Source organism: Rhinolophus ferrumequinum, chromosome 19, assembly GCF_004115265.2.
Source record: "Rhinolophus ferrumequinum isolate MPI-CBG mRhiFer1 chromosome 19, mRhiFer1_v1.p, whole genome shotgun sequence".
NCBI classification, from domain to species: domain Eukaryota; kingdom Metazoa; phylum Chordata; class Mammalia; order Chiroptera; family Rhinolophidae; genus Rhinolophus; species Rhinolophus ferrumequinum.
In genome coordinates this window covers 20,422,325-20,443,448 of record NC_046302.1, presented here as the reverse complement: position 1 = coordinate 20,443,448, position 21,124 = coordinate 20,422,325, and the positions used below count along the sequence as shown (strand labels likewise).

At 37.1% G+C, this 21,124-nt stretch overlaps 1 protein-coding gene across 6 annotated transcripts in view; it reads left to right on the top strand.

Moving 5' to 3' along the window:
* Positions 1-21,124, top strand: part of OSBPL1A (oxysterol binding protein like 1A) — a 210,087-nt gene that overhangs the window by 96,521 nt on the left and 92,442 nt on the right. For 2 of the 6 annotated variants that reach the window (XM_033087174.1, XM_033087175.1), the window contains exon 1: positions 1,018-1,574. The exons of the other annotated variants lie outside the window; for them this stretch is intronic. The gene's annotated coding sequence lies outside the window, so the exon portion shown is untranslated. Of the gene's footprint in view, positions 1-1,017; positions 1,575-21,124 lie in introns of those variants that run through there. 6 annotated transcript variants of the gene reach the window in all.

The following is a 21,124-nucleotide window of genomic DNA, read 5'->3' as shown; positions in this document are numbered from 1 at the left end:
GAATAGAAGCTTTTGGGTCAGACCAATCAAGATCTAAAGTCTGCTTTCTTGACTTTGAACAAATTAATATGTTCAGGAATTCCATTTCCAGAATACAAATGAGCCTGGCACATTTTAGGTGACCTTTAAATTGCCTTCTAAAACAAAGTAGCCTATGCTGTTCAGTGTTTTGTTTTTGCTTCCTAGTACTACTTTGTAAACTGAATTCATTCTCTAATTTTCAGGGCCTTGGGAGAAAGATTCTGTAGCAAGGACTCCTTGTACTGCCAAAATAAGAATTTTTGAAATATAATACTATTTAGTTATCAATTTAGAATAAAAAAAAGAAAGAAAGCAAACTGGCTTTTCAAAGACACCATGAAGCATCACTGACATTAATTCCACATTTTCTGAGTATGACATTGTATTATATTAACTTCTACACATTCTACATCTGTAGTGCAAATACAGCCACCACTGTTGGAAAGGTGAGATTACTCTAGGATCTTGTCAAAGAAATAATCAATTTTGTTCAGTATTAGTCTGTTCCTTAAAGTTTGAGGACAGATTTATGCATGTTAGAAAGGTTTAAAACTACTGTTGGAACAAAAAGTCTGACCTCCCCCCACCGCCAGCCTCATCGGTAACCAGGATTTTCATTAGCGTGAACGTCCCACTCAAGTGTAGTATTTATGTGGTCGGTTTTCCTGTCCTTTGGGCCCTTCAAGCCTGGCTGGAATCAGAAACCATCTATTTCCTATAAGTAGGTTTCACATTAGTAGGATTAATATCGTTGTTTTTCCTAATTGTTCAAATGGTAGCCCAGGAAGTATATAAAAAATAAATATGTGAAGACCAGCTCAGTCTTTGTTTGGAATAGGAAACATTAACACTTCAGTGTAAGCCTGAGTGTCAGTTATCTTCGACATGGAAGACTCCAGAAGAGGATTTCTTTGCTTTTCCCCAGGGGCGTGCTGGCCATTTAAAAGTTGCCAGGGCAGTCATCTCCAGCAGAGGGCTTGCGCACACAGCCCACTCTAGGACCTTGCAGGCGCCTCCGCGGGATGCACGCAGAGCATGAGTGGCAGTTTCCTGACTTCCTTCCCCGAAAATTCCGGGCCAGCAGTCCTGTATCTTGCTCTAAGAGGCAGAGTGCAGGCTCTCGCCGCCCCCTAGCAGGTTCCTACCTGCGCCTCTAGGCGACGCAGAGGGGAGGGCGTAGAAGGAGGGACTGGACGAGACGACAGCAGTACCGCAAGCCGCCAGCTGCCCGCCATCCCTGTGCCGCTTGCACGCACTGTCCCCAGCGAGCCCTGGAGGGCGGCTCTGTGGCCGAGAAGCACAGCGGGGACCTCTGGGGGCCCGGGAGTTCTGGGCCGCGGGCGGGCGGGCCGCGCCTCTGCTCGACCTCGCTGGAGCCAGGGGCGGGCCGCGCGGCGCAGAGGTGACTTAGGGAGACCTTGTGGTGCCGCCCTGGGTCGCGCCTCCTGGCTCGGCTGGAGGGGAGGTGGAGGAACAGGCCGAGCGCATTTGTGCTGGAGCTGGCGGAGAAGCGCAGGGTGGAGCGCGAGCTGGGATCCCCAGATTTGGCTCAGGTGGGTTGGGTGTGTGTGCCTGCTGGGGGCTTTACTGGATCAGCCTTGGGACAACAGAGGACCTTGGGGAGTGAAGAGGGCAAGGCAGCCAGACGAGATCGAGGGATGTGAGTAGATCCAAGAATAGTTGGACGGGTGTGTGCAGAGCGGACTGCAGCCGCGGGCGTGTGGGGAGGGGTACGGAAAGCTGGGAGACCCTACCCGGCTCTGGGGTCTTCCTGCCCGCTCTACGTTTGCATCGGGTTCCCGCAGGAAGAGCCCCTGGGAGAAAAGCCCGTAGACTAATATTTTTTAAAGCTAAATATTGGTAGTAGGTCAAGTGGGGCCGGAGTGGGAGGAGTAAGGCAGTGAAAGACATTATTGTCCTAAATAACCTTCCAAGTTAGTGATTTTTTTTGCATGTCTCTGCCCTGACTGACATTGAGAGGAGCTTAACCATCCGCTGTTTCTTGGAACTAAAATTCCAAGAAAACGAGGGAAAATGCATGAGTGGATGGAAGAGAGAAAGGGCAGTTACACTGGGGTTGGGGAGTGGGGAGGTGGCTTTCAACTTTGTTTTGGTTAAGGATTTTTGATTACTCATAGGCTTTCTTTGTAGCCTAAACCAGAGGAGAATCACGTTCCCTAGCGTTCAGGCATGTGGCTAGTTGTTTTGTGTTTTCTGTTGTGCTGGTGTTTTTCTGAATTTGGAGGGAGGGGAAGATACCAGGGAAGAGCTTAGCACAGTTTTGAGTTAGGAAAGCTTTTAAAAGTTTCTTAATTTGAATTAGGTTCAAAGACAGAATGAAAGCATTTCATTTTGAAGACATAGCATTGCTTAGCAGGAATCTTTTTCAAAGAGAAAAATGCTTAAAATGCGTGTTGGTGGAGTAATGTGTAGGCTAGAATTTGGGAATCTAAATGTACATTTTCTTTTCAGTTTGAGGACTCACCAGAGTTAATCTCTGATCCAAGTAATGTTTGATTTCAGTCCTGAAGCTGATGACTTTGGCAAGGTAGCTGTTTAGATTGAGTGGATATTTAATCTGAACATGAAGACCAGAAAGCTGTTTCAGCCTTTGTCCCAGTACTAGGTGCGTTTACTAGACTCTGGGATCTTAAAGGAATTTGTATCTTTGTGAATATAATTGCAGGACTCTAGTCTCCCGTCTTTAGAAGCTCTTTAAAGGTTAATTTTGGGGAATTTCATTGATGGAGAAAGTGACCCACATCTCTCTGCTCTCAGTTGTGCACCTGCAGAATTAGGGAAAATTAAAAAGCTTATTAAGATGTTCCATATTAAAAGCAAATGCATCTACTAACATTCAAGGTAGCATATATAGTTCAAGTACTTTTTAAATATTGTCCACAAAATCATTGATAACATGATTATGCAACACTATACTGTGCTCTATGTACAATTTATGACATTTGCCATTTAGACAGCTCTTATAAACGTATCGTTAGTATTTCTGGCATTCATGTACATAATTGTGTTCATCAGCTCCATGAGGATTAAAAGAAAACTTTAATTACTTTAAAAATTAGAAATTTAGAATTTTTACTTGGTCTACATTATTGAACATATAGTCCTAATTTTTAGCTTGTTGCACATGTAATCCAGAAACACACTGCTATAAATTAATTTTGGAAGCACTTAGGACTTAAGTTAAACATAAAGATGAAGTTTATGTAAAATGAAGACGGTTTTCATGTTGATAACTTGTGGAGTTTTGAACAAAATTACATAAGGTTTTAATTAGTAACATGAAAAGAGAGAGACAGAGAGAGTGAGAGAGAGTGTGTGTGTGTGTGTGGCTTATTATGCTTGATAGGATCCAAGATCTATCCTGATAAGTTTTTGTATCTCAGAATGATACCAAGACTGTAGCCTGCATGCAATTGTTTATCTTGTTCCCCTACCGTATTCCTATTAGAGAGTGCAGTGCCTGACTTAAACCCTGTATGATGAATTTTGAATGCGTTATAGGTACATATAATTTTACTCTCATTTTAACTTCAGAATGTTAAGGATATAACTCATACATTTTTATGATTCCACCATAGACTTGATATCTATTCCTTTATATAGTATTTCGTATAGTATACTTTATGTAATATTTGTGTAAAAATTTTTTCTCAATTCAATAAGTATTTACAGAATGTTTATCGTGTCAGATACTGCTATGTCAGTCTGTCATCATAAAACTTAAGAGTTTACTATAGGAGCCAAATGACTAAAAAGCTTCTTAGAAAAGGCACACCATATCCAGAGGGAACAGAAAGGACGAATTCTAGCAAATAGTTCGTTAAGACTGGAACAGAGGGGGGAAATCAAGGCTAGATGAGTAGAAGCAGGGTCTTCTTGAAAGACATTGTAAAATACGTCTGAAGAGTTTGAATCTTAATTTGGGCAGTTAGAAGCACTGAAAGATTTAATCGGGAAGAGATTTAATTAGATTTGCTCTTTATGAGAAGGATTAGAGGACAGGCCTTGAAAGCAGGGAGACCAGGTACAGGAATTCAAGAGAGATAAACAGCATCTTAACCAAGTTGGTGGCAGTAGAAAAGGAAAGGAAAATACAGAGCAGAGAGAGACTTCAAAAATAAATGACATGTCGGTATGATTATCTCTCTTGAATCCCTACATGGTGGCCCTGCTTTCAAGGCCTGTCCTCTAATCCTTCTCATAAGGAGCAAAGCTGATTAAATCTCTCCCATGATTAAAATCTTTCAGTGATTTTAACTGCCCAAATTAAGATTCAAACTCTTTAACCTGAAACTAATAAAAAAGAAAAAAAAAGAAATTATTACCTTAATGATTAAAAAAAGGACATAAATAAGAGCTGATAATAATAGATTGAATATGAGGAATGAGGGAGAAGGTGGAGTCATAGATGACTCCCACGTTTAGGGCATAAGTCACTGTAATAAAGGGAATAGGGGAGGAAGAGTTCCCCTTTGGGCATGATGACATCCCAGTAAGATTGTCCTTACTTGTCCAGTAAAAAGTGGGGCCTCATTAGTGTTGAGAGTCACCTGAATAAACATGGTGATGGAGGCTGAAGGAGTAAATAATATCACCTAGGAGAAGTATAGCTTGAAAGAGTTGAAAATGAAAAGGTTGCGTACCTTTTTAGAAAGGGAGCCAGTGGCGAGCACTGAGAAAAAGCAGCCAGAGAGGCAAGAGAAGAGACAGAAGAGGGGAGGCCAGCGGTTCAAGAAGGTGAGAGAACCGCGGAAACGTGTCCCTTAGGTTTGGTAGCCAGGTGGTCATTGCAGTCCTTGAGGGATGTGTTAGAAGCATGACACAGGAAGAAGCCAGATGGCAGCAAGGAGAGGAGGAGTAAATGGGACGTGATAAAGTAGAAATGATGAAGCTAGACTGTGATTCCATCTCTGTAGACAGTCATAATCCCGTGCTTCCCCGAAAATAAGACCTAGCCGGACAGTCAGCTGTAATGCGTCTTTTGGAGCAAAAATTAATATAAGACCCGGTCTTATTTTACTATAAGACCAGTTATACTATACTATACTATACTATACTATCCTATGCTATACTATAATACCAGGTCTTACATTAATTTTTGCAAAAGACACATTAGAGCTAATTATCTGGCTAGGTCTTATTTTTGGGGAAACACGGTCTGCGAATAATTACAGTTTTGTTCCTTTCTTTCATTCCTCATATCTCTTAGTTATTTATTTTTCTGGCTTCTCATGAAAGTGTGGTGACCAGGCTAGGGGTTTCAGGACATTGTTGATTAGAAGCTGAGATGGTGAGAATCAGTGTTCATCTCTGATTTTTAAGAAAGGCATTCTTCTAACTTCTAATGATTCACTGTCAAGAATGATACTTCACAAATACCGTTTATCAGACTAAGGATGTTCCCTTGCGTTCTTATATTGTTGAACTTCTCAATGTTTATCATGAGAGGGGTATTGATTGACTTTTATCAAATGTTCTTTCTGCATCTATTAAGAAAGATAATCATAAGGCTTTTAAGAATTTGGTTAAGGTGGCAAATGATATTTTTAGACTTTTTTTCTTGCAATAAACCATATTATGTACCTGGAGTAAGCCTATTTTGGTCATGATGCATTATGTTTAACATACTCCTAAATTTGGTTACTTTTGGATTTTATCATCTGTTTATGAGTGAGATTGGCTTGTAATTTCTTTTTGTTCTGTCTTCATCAGGATTTAGGATCAAGGTTACCCTGCTCTCATAAAATGAGTTCCAGGAGTATTCCCTCTTTGCTCTTCTCTGGAAGAGCTTGTATAAAATTGAAATGGTCTGTTCCTTGAAAATTTAGTAGAACTTGCTTATAAAACCATCTTATTTTGTGAGTTTTTAAAAAATTACTAGTTAGATGTATTTAATGGTTATAGAAGTATTTTAGTTTTCTGTTTCTTATTGGATTGGTTTTGACAAGTTATATTTCTAGGAATTTATTCTTTGCATTTAAGCTTTGAAATTTATTATTTTAAAGATGTTCATAATATTTTATTGTCTTTTTAATTTATGTTGAATCTGTAATTATTCCTTTTCCTAATTTTTTCCATTTTCTTTTTCCTAATATTCATTTGGATATTTCCAAATAAATTTTTTCTCTTTTAAAAATCAGCCCCTTTAAGGCTTTCTCTATTTGATTATTTTTTTTGAAGAACTACCTTTAGTTTTTTATTTCATCTTTTCCTTTTAAATTAATTTTTATTTCTATCATTTTTCTTTGAGTTTATTTTTCCCTAGGGTCTGTACTTTTTTATTCTTTGTCTCTTAAAAGAGAATAATTTGTTCAAAATTTGTTATTTTTCAGATTTCACATTGTGTATTTCTCAGTTCTCAGATTTTGTAATTTAGTAAATATATCACTGCTTACTTTATTTAACAGACTTTAGTAATGTATTTCCCAGACTGCATCTTTCCAGACTGAGGAATGCTAATGTATGTAGAGTACTACCCTCCCAATATTTAAAATACCTAAACTTTTGGAAGGTCTTAACTACGTACATATTTTTTCTCTTACCCACCTCTTTCCTTTTTTCATTGCTTGGCATTTATCTCCTTCTTTTCCTACCTTGCTGCTCACCTTTTTCCTCTTTTTCCCTCACACCTCACTTCTGTTCTATCCCTTAATACTTTGGGTGTTGTCTTCATTGGCTTGCCTCCTTCCTCCACTTTTTTCTTCTGTCATCTCCAGTTTTCTCCTCCCCACCCCCCAATACTTGGAGGATTTTTCCATTATCTGCTCAATATATTTTATCTTGTTCTTTCCTTCTCAACACCTTGGCTCCAGCACCAAAGAAGAAAAAGTGGATAAGCTATTTTCTTCAGATGCTCAAAGGTTCACCATTATACCGTGTGATCTTTGTTATTCCTTACATAATCCAACTCATGACAAAGTCAGGGAGAGCATGGAAGGCCTCTGAAGAAAGCGTAGATGGTAGAGTATAAACCTGCTGTTGTTTGGAGTCCTGAGGTTTGGGCTCCAGTATTAGTCACCATTTTCTTGCTGTAGGAGTATAACTCTGGTCAATTTACTGCAAGGCCTCACATTTCTCCTGTGTGACACAGGATTGTTAACGTAGACGCCCCACCCCTCTCTCCTTTGTGAGTTGCTGTGAGACTCAAATGAGTTAAGAATAAACCCATCAGTTTATATAAGATACTCTTCCCATGCTTTATTTTCAGAAAAGTATCTTGAAAGGATTTTGTGTTCAATTCAGGGACAGAGAAGTGAAGTAAGAGTGGTTTGTGGCATGGGGTGTTGGATCATAAAAGCCCTGATGGGAAGCAGTAGGTGGTGATGAGAATGACAAGAGCACAGGAGTTCTGCTCAGCAGTTGAGAGGATCAGGAAGGTGTCTGTCCTCTGGTAGAAGGGAGCCCGTAATGTCCCAGGCTGGAGATGTGTTACATCTGGTGGCTGGATCCTAGCCTGTAGTGACATAATCTCTTCCTGTAGCTATTATTTATTATTTGCTACATTCAGGACACCCAAGCCTCTTTGAGCTTACTTGAGAAAGTAAGGTCACTTCTAATCATGTTTCTATGGGAGAGATTTATTTGTTCTGGGTTCTAAACAACTGAATTACAAAGCAAGCTTGTGACTAATTCTCCTTAGTAATATCTCTTCTTTGTGATAGAAGTGATTTAATTTTGAATATTTTCTTCACTTATTTTTATTTTACTTTGTGTTATGGATTAGTTGTTCAAAATCCCCAGATCATGGACTCAATCTTAGATTGTAGAGCATCCTGTCTGGTGATTTTCAAAGGTTTTATTGGGGAGTAAGGTGGATGCCAGTACATAAGACAGAATGAAGTGAAGGCACCTCCATAAAACACAGTTTGATATGATTGATATAATTGATCTGTTCTCCTTTATTTTACAGATGAGGAGAGTAGGGCCTGGGTAGAGAGTCAGCTACTTCTTCAAGTTTATGTAGCTAGGAGGGAGGGCCACTTAGAGCTAAATGCAGCATTCTGCCTTCAGATTTAGTGCTGAAGAACAACCCCCCCGTGTCACATACGAGTATGGCTTGAATTAGGAAAATTCATGCATTAGAGAAGGTAGTCCGCCTTGATTCTGATGTGGCCATATATAAGCTAATTTTCAGTTTAACAAAAGGGTAGCAACTTTAGAAAAAAGCAGATGGCCAAGAATATGGCAGTGTCTTCAAGTTTTGCACAGAATACCTGTATTCCAGGTTCTCAACAGGAAATGTCTGTCTTTTTGTGAAAATTTTGCTCGGTAAAAGTTACATTTTTGGAAGATACAGAATTTCTCCATTTTTTTCTAGGTCTTCTAAATTTTATCTTAAAATTACACTAGACCGCCAGAATGCTGCAGCCTGGTCTGTATTTTCTTGGTTTTCTAAAAAACGACTCTCACTGAGTTGTAAGTTGGAATTAAACCCTCAATATCTGTTGAGGGGCATTTAAAGAATTAGCTTTAATGACATTACTGATTATTTTGCCCTTGTATACACTTCCTCCCTTGTATATTACTCTGAATGAGAAATTAGAGGTAAAGACAAAGAGGGAGTGTTTTCCCCGAAAGAACTGATATACAGAGGGTGCCAAAAAATATATATACACATTTTAAGAAAGAAAAAGACTGTATTAAAATTGTAATACTCAATATATAGTGATAACAAAAGGTGCATACAAGTCATGTGTATACATTTTTTTGGCACCTCCTGGTATACATTTTTTCCTTGTGGACAATTAAAAGGGCATAATTTTATTTCTCACTCTGTTTTGTCCTTTAGAGAATTCAGAGCCAGATTTTATGGCTCGTCCACAGTGGTTGTGTAGGTTCCATCTCTTGCAGGTCCTACCCTAGTACCATATCAGAAATTGTTCTATTTTCGTAACTGTTTTTCTAGTTTTGAAATCACTGGATTTACAGCATTCTCTTCTGAATTAGTTGCACGTGGTTGCGCCCCAGAGTGCATTCAGGTATGATGATTATATTTTGGGATTTTTCTGTAAGTAGTAACTACTAAGTAAATAGTTGTTAAAATGTTAGGAGTATATTTGGAGTTTATACTATGGTTTTATGTCAAGAATATATGCATTTTGATACTGACTTTATAATAGATAATTTGAAATTAAAATATATGGTATATGTTACAATGGGAGCTTATTTTTTTCATGATAATGCAAATCAAACTTACTATCCATTTTAGACCAATATTTGGGGAAAAAAATATTTTTATTTGTGGTAAAACGCACATAGCATGAAATTTACCATCTTAACCATTTATAAGTGTGTAGTTCAGTGGCATTCAGTACATTCAAATTGTTGGGCATCCATCACCACCATCCATCTCCAGATCTCTTTTTGTCTTCTTAAACTAAAACTCTGTACCTATTAAAGAGCAATTTCTCATTCTCCTGTCTCCCCCACCCCGGTCCCTGGCAACCACTATTCTACTTTCTGTCTCTGGATTTGGCTATTTTAGGTACCTTCCATAAGTGGAGTCATACAGTATTTGTTTTTTTGTGACTGTCTTATCTCACTTAGCATAATGTCTTCAAGGTTCCTCCATGTTATATAGCATGTGTTAGATTTCTTTCCTTTATAAGGCTGAGTAATATTCCATTGTATGTATATATACACCACATGTTGTGATTTCATTCATCCATCAATGGTGCACGTGGGCTGCTTTACCTTTTGGCTGTTGTGAATAATGCTGCTATGAACATGAGTGTGTAAGTATCTCTTTGTGTCTCTGCTTTTAGTTATTTGAAGTGTATATACTCAGAAGTAGAATTGCTGAATCGTATGGTAATTCTGTGTTTAATTTTTTGAGGACCCGCCATACTGTTTTCCACAGTGGCTGTACTATTTTACATTCCCACCAGCAGTACATACAAGTGTTCCAGTTTCTCTATATCCTCACCAATGCTTATTTTCTGGTTTTCTTTCTTCCTTCCCTCCCTCCCCCTCCCCCTTCCTTATTTCTTTCTTTCTTTCTTTCTTTCTCTCTTTCTCTCTTTCTCTCTTTCTCTCTTTCTCTCTTTCTCTCTTTCTCTTTCTCTCTTTCTCTCTTTCTCTCCCTCTCTCTGCCTCTCTCTGCCTCTCTCTCCCTTCCTCCCCCTCTCCCTCCCCCTCCCCTCCCTCCTTCCCTCCCTCCCTCTCTCCCTCTCTCTCTCCTTTCCTTTCGTTCTTTCAATGGTAGCCATCCTGGTGGTAGTGAAGTGTGGAGAAAAAAAATTTTTATAAGTAGAGTTAATCACTTTTTATATCCAAATGTTAACTCCAGACTATCTCTTTTTATATTGGACCATAATTGCCCTACAGAACAGTGATTTTCCCTTGTTTCTCAGACCATTCAAAAGTTGCTCCAGTTGAAGTGTGATGGAGGGTGCACAGCTCCAGTTCTCTTTAGTTCCTTCTTTTCCCTTCAGTTGGATGAAAAAGCAACTGCATAAAGCAGGGATGGATCTTGAGGTTTCCATGGACTTAAGAGTTAGTTTAAGCCTACATATCTGTATTCTACTTTTATATTTTCTATCCTTCTTTCTATGCTTTAGATTGGTTACCAGATGTGTTTTGAAGGATAAATGCTTAATTGAAAATAACTTTTTCTTGTCCTTAGAGTTAGCATAGGAAAATGAAGAAATGTTTGAATCACCACAGATATATAAAATATGGAACCAGGAAACTGATATACTTGAGAAAAGTCAAGCCTACCTTCACTTATACATGGGAACTTATAAAGTAAAATATGTTACTGAAAACCAGGGAATGATTTACCTGAGTGCTAGAATTTGATAGGAAATTTAATATATTCTATAATGAAATTATTATTTGATCTTTAGCCATATTTAGGAGTACAAAATTTCTATAAGTCATGGAATCAAAGGAAAAATTTTAAAAATTAGATGGAAACTTGGGGAAAATGTTACCACAAAATTATAAAAGGTATCTTAGAGGCCATCTAATTTTCCTCCATTTGCAAAAATCCTCTCTCCAACTTCCTGCCTCCTAGATGGTCATTTTATGTACTATGTACACTCATAGGTAATGTAAACATATAGGTTACGACTTGGAGCCTGAATCACCAAACCTGTGTTTGAGTACCGGCTCTGTCACTTAACTAGTTATATGATCCTAGGCAGGTCATGTAAATTGAATAAGCTTGAGTTTCCTCATCTTTAATAATACTACCTCACAGGATTGTGGGAGGATATCAGATAGAAGGAGCTAGATATTAGCTCCTCCTCTTCCTACTGCTACTATTGTTATACATGAATTGTCTCTTAGGGCCTCCCATTCCATTGTAGGAAAACTGTAAATACTAGAAAGTTAAACCTTAGACTAAGGTGAAGTTTCTTCTTTTCTTTTTTTTTTAATTCATGATTTCAAGTCTGTGCTCTGCAGCATCACAGAAAAAGTATGTTTCCTCTCTCTGACAATGCCTCAGCTATTTGGATCAACCAGTAAATTCCTTTCTCCAGGCCAGACGTCTCCAAATTCCTTCAACTGTTACTATGTCAATCTTTCCAGATCCTTCCTTTTTCTCAGTCTTCACTGATCCTTCTCAGGTTTTTTCTCAAAATGTGCCATCCAGAAATGAGTTTCGTGTTCCACGTGAAGTTTGCATGCAGAGCATGGCACTTCTCAGTTGGCTTTCCGTCCTGCTCAGGGGAAGGAACCGCCGTGGCTACAATGACCTACAAAGACGCCTCGTGGGATGGGCTCTGCTGCCTGCCCTACCTCTCCAACCTGTCCTATCCTTTCCTGTCACCTGCCCGCTTTGTTTTGAGAATCGTGGCCTCCTATTGTTCCTCAGATTCACGAGCCCGTTCCTACCTCAGAACTTTTGCTGTTGTGCTGCACAGAACACACTCCTCTCCCAGATGCTTACCTGGCACTCTCCTCACCTTTGTCAGTCTTTAATCCAGTGGCACCTGATCAGTGAATCCTCTGGCCATTCTATCTCCCAGGACTCCCTTTCCCAGCTTTATTTTTGTCTTTCATATGTCCTACCACCCAGAACTTGAAGTATTTCATTCATTTACCTGTTTCTTTCCCTGCAGTAGACTGGAAGTTCTCTGCGTACAGTAGTTTTTGTCTGTATAATTTATTCACTGCTGACACTCTGCAGCCTGGAATGCCTGGCGTGGTGTAGGTGGTTGATGAGTATTTATTGCGTGAAGAACATGATGAAATGATTGATTCCCCTCTGCTAAGAAGTTGCATCATATTGGGCTTGGGAGGGGCACGTGGGCAGCAGGTCACAGTCATTGGTCAATTTTTTATTTCTTTTTAAAACATCAGAAAAGAAAAGAGTACCTGAAGAAGGAAAAATAAGGAGCCATGTTCACTGTTTGAGGACTTGGGGAATTTTCAGATCACTTTGCTTGCTTAGTCAATATTTTATTTCACATATAATTTTATTTGCTCATAAGATTTTTATATTTTGTAAAAATAAATATAGGTTATTAAAACAAGAATACTTGTTCTTTATATATATATATTAACAGAGTTTTCCAAGTAGTGGGCTTAAGATAAATGATCTTTTCAACCCTCAGAATGGCCAGAACGCCAAACCAGGGGTCTCACCTGGTTTCGTCTCGCCCATGTGCTGTACAGAGATCATTTTCTGTGTGTGCCATGACTTCTAAACTTGGGAAACACTGCTTTAAGATATTTAAAATGTTTCCTTCAGATGAAGTTCTAACCTGCTGAGTTGATTTCAGCATTTATTAGTTTTTTTCCTCCCTAGTTTGAGAACCATGAAAACACTTGCCAAAAATAGAATAAAACATCAAAATTCTGTGAAAGCAAAGTAATTGTCTTCCTGGACTTAACAATGTTCAGCATACTGTACAGAAAGGTATTTCCAGAGACTGAACCAAAGGCATTAGAAAAATAGAGTTGGAAATCAAAGTATAGTTATATAGTGGAATGGTCCTCAGCAGTAAAAAAATGAACTGCTCATGCAGTCACGCACCACGTAATAAAATAACGTTTTGGTCAACAGCAGACCGCGTGTACTATAGTGGTCCCATAGGATTAAAATGGAGCTGAAAAATTCTTGTTGGCTAGTGACATCATAGCTGTCATAATGTCATATAGTGCATTACTCATGTGTTATGGTGCATGCTGGTGTGAACAAACCTATGCTGCTAGATATATAAAAGTATAGCACATACAATTATGTACAGTACGTAATATGTACTTGATAATGATAATAAAGCACTGTGTTACTGGTTTGTGTATGTACTATACTTTTGATCGTTTTTTTCGAGTGTACTCTTTCTACTTATAAAAAAAGTTTGCTGTAAAACAGTATAAGTCACTCTATGATGTGTGTAAGTCGCTCTATGATGTTCACACAAGGACAGAATCACCTAATGATGCATTTCTCAGAATGTATCTGCATTATTAAGTGGCTCATGACTATGCTTGCAACAACATAAGTGAATCTGAAAAACATTATACTGAAACAAGTCAGACACAAAAGAGTATATCCTACACGATTCCATTTGTTTGATGTTCATGCACAGACAAACCTAACGCATGGTTACAGAAGTCAGAGTGGTGGTTGCCTGGGGTAGGCAGAATGGGGAGAGTGACTGTAAAAGGGACACAGGAGAATTTGGGGAAGAGGGGGACAGAAATGTTCTATATCTTTATAGTGAGGCTAGTTAAACGGTATATGTTTGTGAAAATTCGTTGAACTGTATGTCTAAATGGATGTATTTTATTGCATATAAATCTCTCAGTGTTCATTTAAAAATTAGAGCTGTTAAGCTGTTACTTCTCTGTAGAACTTTTTCTAGTTATTTTTATCCACAGAACTATCAACTACAGAGCCCTTGAATAACTTATGAAAATAAGGTTTGGTTAGATTATGATTAAATTTGTCTGCTTTTAAAAATGATTGTTTACCTCTTGTTGTGGCATATCACTAAAAGAGAAATTTACTTCCAGGGTACATAAAACATATAAATCTGCTGTGAGAGATTATATAAGAGTAAACTATTTTTAGGTAGAAGCTTTGCAACCATGATGAGACAGGAGCGTGCTTAACAGAATCTCAGACTGGGTACCTACACTAGACGACTGAGAAAGCCATGCATTCTACACTATTTGAGGGTACCTTGCAAACATTGTTCTGTGTTTGATAGTGCAAAGTTTTGCAAATTTGATGTACATATTTGATGATGTGACCATCAATTCCTAAGTAGACATATTTAAAGATATTTTTGTTAATTGTAAAATTATGAGAGAGGTATGGAAGATATACAAGAGTATACAGAAAGCTATTTTCTATAAAGCATAAAGAAGAATATAAAATCCAGAACACAGCAACCACTGGCAGGATTTTGATGTCTTAGTTTATTCATACTGGCAAACACAAATGCAGTATACGTTACTGTTTAATATCCTACATTGTTTTCAGGAGTATCAGTGTATTTTTTTGTCGTACATGTCCTTTGAAAATGTTTGCATAAGAAATGTATTATTTTAGCTCCCATTGTCAGTATCTGAGCAGTCTTTTCACTGTGCCCTTAGTGTTGCTAAATATCATCACTTTTATAGATTTATTGATGTATAATTGACATAAGATAAGCGGCACATATTTAAACTGTAATTTATTGAGTTTTGACGTATGTTTATACTAGTGTAACCATAACCACAGTCGAGATAAGGACTACTTCTGTTACTTCTGAAAGTTTCTCCCTGCCTTTTGTAATACCTCCCACTTTGCTGCCTACCCTTATCCACAGGCAATTATTGATCAACTTTCTATCACTAGAGATTAGTAGTCGTTCTCTGGAGTATTACATAAGTGGGATCATATGGTTTGTACTTTTCTGAGGGATGGCAGAGGTTTGGCTTCTCTAACTCAGCATAGTTATTTTGAGATTCATCCATGTTGTTGCATGTGTCAATATTTCATTCCTATTTATTGCTGGATAGTATTCCATTTTATGGCTGTATCACAATTTATTTGTTCAGCTGTTGATGGACATTTGAATTGTTTCCAGTTTTTGGCTATTACAAATAAAGCTGTGAATATTTATGTACTAGTCGATGTGTGGACATAGTCTTTCATTTTTATTAGGTAAACACCTAGAAGTAAGTAGAATGGCTGGGTCATAAAGAAAAATGCAGGTTTGTGGGGCTTTTATTTGAGTTTGTTTTTAATTTTTAAAAAATTGAGGTAGAATTCACACCGCATGAAATCAACTGTTTTGAGCCTGTAATTCAGTGGCATTTAGTAATTCACAATGTTGTGCAAGCATCACCTCTATCTACTTCCAAAACATTTCCATCGCTCCGAAAGTGCATCCCGTACCCATTGAGCAGTCACTCCCCCCTTTTCTGCCTCTGCTCCAAGCCCCTGAAAGTCACTCATTTGTTTTGTTTCTATGGATTTGCCTATTTGGGACATTTCATATAAATGGAATCATACATGTACTGTGAACTTTAGTGTCTGACTTCTTTTCACTTAGCATAATGTTTTTGAGCTTCATGTGCATTATGGCATAGACCAGTACTTTTTATGGTGTAATGGTATTCTATTGTATGTATATAACACCGTATTTATCCATTCACCCACTTATGGATATTTGGGTTATTTCCACCTTTTGGCTATTGTGAATGGTGTGCTTTGAAAATTTGTTTACAAGTATTTGTTTCAACATGTTTCAGTTCTTTTGGGTATATACCTAAGAGTGAATTTTCTAGGTTATAACTCCATCTTTAGCTTTTTGAAGAAACACCAAACTTTTCCACAGCTTGTGCACAATTTTGCAGTCCTACCAGCAATGCACAAGGGTTCCATTTTCTCCACATCCTTGCCAACATTTATTTACCTTTTTAAAAAAAATATAGCCATTCTAGTGGGTGTAAAGTAATATCTCGTTGTAATGATTTGCCTTCCTCTGATGACTAAAGATGTTGAACGTCTTTTCGTATACTTTGTGGCTATTTATATATGCTTAGAAAATGTCTGTTCAAGTCCTTTGCTCATTTTTAAATTGGGTTGCTTGTTACTCTGTTGGTGTTATAAGAAATCTTTATATAGTCCAGATACAGGTCCTTTATTGGATATATATATGGTTTGCATATATTTTCTCCTAAAATCTTGCTTGCCTTTCATTTTCTTAACATTATTTTTTGAAAATCAAGAGTTTTGATTTTGATGATGTCCAGGTTTCATTGTTTCTTTTATATTTATTGCTTTTTGTGAACTTTTTAAGAAATCTCAGCCAAACCCATGTTTACTAAAATTTTCTCCTGTTTTCTTCCAGGAGTGTTCTAATTTTAGCCTTACATTTGGATCTATGATCCATTGAGAGTTAGTTTTTGCTTTTGTTCTCTTTTTGTATGTTGCTGAGAGAAACTAAAGACCTAAATTAAACAGATATATTTTTTATTTGTATCAGAAGACTCAATGTTGTTAAGATGTCAGGTTTCCCCGAATTGATCTACATAGTGAAAAATAATTCCAAGCAAAATTCCAGTGGGGTTTGTTTTGGGTTTTTTTCTTTCAGAAATTGACAAGCTGATTCTAAAATTTATAAAGAAATGCAAAGGACCTACCATAGCTACAAATTTTGAAAGAGCAAAGTTATAGGACTTATACTAACTGATTTCAACACTCATTATAAAGTTCTAGTAATTAAGAGTATGGTATCGATGAAAGAATAGATCCATAGATCAGTGGAACAGATTAGAGTCTAGAAATAAACCCACACATATATATGGTCAGTGGATTCTTGATAAAGGTGCCAAGGCAGTTCAGTGGGGAAAGGGTTACATTTGGCTTTGTGCTTGATGTTGACTTTGTATATTGATCTTACATGCAGCAACCTCACTAAACTTTCTTATTAAATCTAAATCTAGATTATTTTGACATTTATCTTCAGTCATATCTTTTGAAAACAACATTTTGTTTCTTTATTCTCAGTTCTTGTATCTTTTGGTTTCTTGACGAAGCTTGTTACTAGGGCTTCACAAGATACAATATTGAACTTGTTATACCTGTCTTATTCCTTACTTTAAGAGGAATGTTTTTAATGTTTTGGCATTGAATGAGATGTTTGCTCTAAGTTTTTTTCATAGACCCTTTTCAAGTTGTTTTATGTTAAAGAAATACATACACACACACACACACACACACACACACACAGAGACACGCACATACTCCACACAATTGTAATTTTTTCAAACTTAGTTTTTCAACTGGTTTACGTTTACCAATGATTGTATATATTATAATGATCATATAATGTTTCCACATTACTTAGAAACCTATTGATCTAATTATGTAGGATTATATTGATAGATTTTCACCTTACATTCCTGGAATAAATACCCACCTTAGTTGTGATGTATTTTCTTTTTATGCATAATTCAATGTGTTGATATTTTGCTTATTTTTTAAATCCATATTGCTGATTAAGATTGGCCTGTAATTTTCCTTCCTTATATTTTCCTAATCACACTTGTGATATCAAATTTATCAAAATCTCTTAAAAATTATGGTCAGAGTACTCCATTAATGTACTACACTTATACACATATACACAGTTTTCCATAAAACATTTTAAATAGTTACTATTGAGAATTTATTTTCTTTGGTACATTTTCCCCTTAGAGTTTCATAAAATAACTAGTTTTTGTAGTTTATTATTCAAACATGGTTTAGCCGAGACATGTTTAAAGCATCTGCAATTTTTTATATGGTATAAATATCCCACACCAAATTCTTTTTTTATCTCTAGCAGTTTAGTCTGTGTATCTTACAGTAATATTTGCTGACAAAAGAATATATCTTAGTTTTACATCATACTATTTTTTGATATATTTCATACTTTTTCTGTAGTTTGAAAATAAGTATATCCCCAAGTGATTTGTAGCTCTTTTGGTCTTTTCTATAAACACACACACACACACACACACACACACACACACACACACACAAAACTAACCTTAAAAGAGTTTCTCTTTAAACATTTTATTACAGTTAGTGAAGAAATTTAATGGTAAAGCCCTGGACTGAATGTCATGTGACTGTAAAAATCACTGAAAAAATTTTGGGAGGTTTATTTTCACTTTCTGGAGGCTTAGACTTTAAATGTTGAGCCAAATGTCATGGCTTCGTGCGCTCATTAGCTTGTATCTCACATAATAATAACACATGACTAAAGGGTGGCCTACATTATATACATCCATCCATATTTTATATGGCCTTCTGGAGAATTTGCTTATTTGTCCTCTGATTATATGTGATCTGTTTTCACCAGGGTAGCTAACAAAGAACTCATAGCAGTAAAAGCCTTTGCCATTTTCTGTTTGTTCACTTTGCATCATTAGTATTATCCAGTCTGGAGTTCTTTATCATTTGGGTGTATTTTGTGAGTTAACAAAAACTAAATAATACAGTCTGTAAATTTTCGTAACCAAGCTCTCATAGACCGCAGCACATCGCCATACCCCGAAAGCAGGTGCTTCTTGGCAGTGTCTGAATGGTAGTTGAAGTTACTGGAACATTCTTCCCTGAAGTTACTGTGCATCCTGCATGTGTCCTCTGGCCGTGTGATGTGTGGACCATGTGAGGGCACCACTGTCAGATCTGTATGTGATATTTTGTTTAATGTTTTTGACAATAAATATGAAAGACTTTCAAATATTCCCATATCCCACGTGTACAGTCTGCTTTGAGACTAACTGAAGGCAATAAGGAACCACTGCAGAGCTTTAGATAAGGAAGAAAGGCTGGGTTTGCATTTTTACTACATGAGCTGGGTAGGAATGGGAAGTCTTTTTCTCTTACTAGACTGTAATCTCCAGTGAGTAACCAATCTCTTATTCTACTTCGTATCTCTAGCACTTAATAGAGTAGTAGGCATTCAGTAAATATTTTTTAACTAAACTGAAATTCTCCTAAATCAGTGATTCTTTTTCTTTTTTTTTAACTTATTGTGGTGACAATTGTTAGTAAAATTACATAGATTTCAGGTGTGCAATTCTGTATCACATTATCTATAAATTACATTGTGTGTTCACCACCCAGAGTCAGTTCTCCTTCCATCACCACATATTTGATCCCCCTTACCCTCATCTCCCACCCCCCAACCCCCTTACCCTCTGGTAACCACTAAATTATGTTCCCCAGACTAAATCAGTGATTCTTATCCAGAAACCATATCACGATAATCTGGGGGGCTTTGAAAAAACACTACATGTATTTGTGTTAGTATTAGCGAAAAACCGCAAACCAAATGCATTAGCTTAAATGAGTTAGAGGTTTTTTGTTGTTGTTGTTGTTTTTCTCTCCCCATATTAAAGAAGACAGAAGATGGATGGGCAGTCTGGGTCTGGTATAGCAGTTTCAGGTATGAGGGGCTGTTCCAAATACCAAATTCTAGTCAGGAGGAAGGGACAAAAATAGGAGAACGTCCCTTCCCTTTAAGGAGATCTGGTGAATGCCTCACAATACGTCCACTCTTCTTGGGCAGAACTTAGCCATATGGCCACAGCTGCCAGAGAGGCTGAAAAGTAGTCTTTTAGTTAGAGGGCAATGTAGCCATCTAACAAATTGGAGTTCTTACTAAAGAAGGAGAGGAGAATAGATAGTGTGAGAAATTAGCAATCTGTCACAATACACAGGCCTCTTTCCCTCTTGGAAGTCTTGTTTCAGTAAGTCTAGGTTAGAACTGGGCCTTCTAACTACAAAAAAAAAAAAAAAAGCAAAACCAAATAAACCCCGCAGCTGATCTAGATATACTCTTCATGATTGAGAACCTCGGCCCTTAGCCAGGTGGTTTTGGACAAGATAGATCTACTAATTTTTGGAATGAGAACCCATCCTCCTGGAGGGCATGGATTCAGCTCAGTTCCTAACCTACCTAATTAATTTGCCATTTATAGTAATGTAATCCTTGACAGGGGCCCAGAGGATGGTTCTCAGAAACGCTTTACTGTAGTCTACGTAATTCTGTTTCACCTCCTCGTTTGCCTGGTTCACCAGTCTGATAATCAGTACCCAAAAGTGAGACAACCCCCCCAAAAGTGAGACCCTCTGCTTCTAAGACTCATAATCATTTATCTCCATCCACAATGTTATTGGATTATATAGTTATTGGTAGCACCGGGCACTGGAAAGCTTATGGGGTTTCGAGTTAAAAGATCTTGGTTTCAGTTCTTATTCTCCTGCTAACTTTTGGCAAGTAACTACTTTATAGTCTTCATTTTATACAAATATACATGTACATTCCTCATAAGGTTGTTAGGGAGATTTATTGAACTATCAATCTATAAACATGCCTTTTAAACTGTAAAAATGCTATGCATATATTTTATCAGTAGTAGATATAAAAATACCCCTGTGTACAGAGAACCATTATTTACATAAATGCTTTATGAAGTAAAGTCCTTTTGTTGGCTAGATAAACTCATACTGAAAGTAAGAATGATGAGATTTTTAGAGACACTTTTGCTCAGGTTCCTGCACTTAAATTATTACTTTCTCTTGGTAAAGTTTAAAATGCTTATTAATACCGGTTAAAGAAATCTTATCAAAAAAAGTTATTTTGCCTTGCTTGGATCCCCACTCTATACACCTTGATATTTATTTATATAAAAATGTTTCAATACTTACCTTTGAGCATGTTCCAGCCACCATTCCAAGCAGTGGGGAATATAGTCGTGAACAAATATTTAATTGAGAGTTGAAAAGATGTGATTAAAATATAGACTTAAGAATTTCAGCATCTTCATAGATAGGTTGTTTGAGAATTTTACCATTTTTATGTAGCCAAAATTGATTTATTACATTACATTGAAAGTTGTTTGCAGTGTGTTTAATATATACCATTACATGGCAATTGAACATTCTCTTCCATAATTTACATGATGATGCATAAAAACCTTTTGAACTTTTTGATACATTATATTACAATCTACAGTATTACAAATTGGAAATTATACATTGAAGGGCATAGTGCTTTTACGAGTATAAAGTGCTACTTCTGGAATGTAAAACGTAGTTACGGAAATTTTAATGTGTTGTAGATGTTCCTTATGTGAG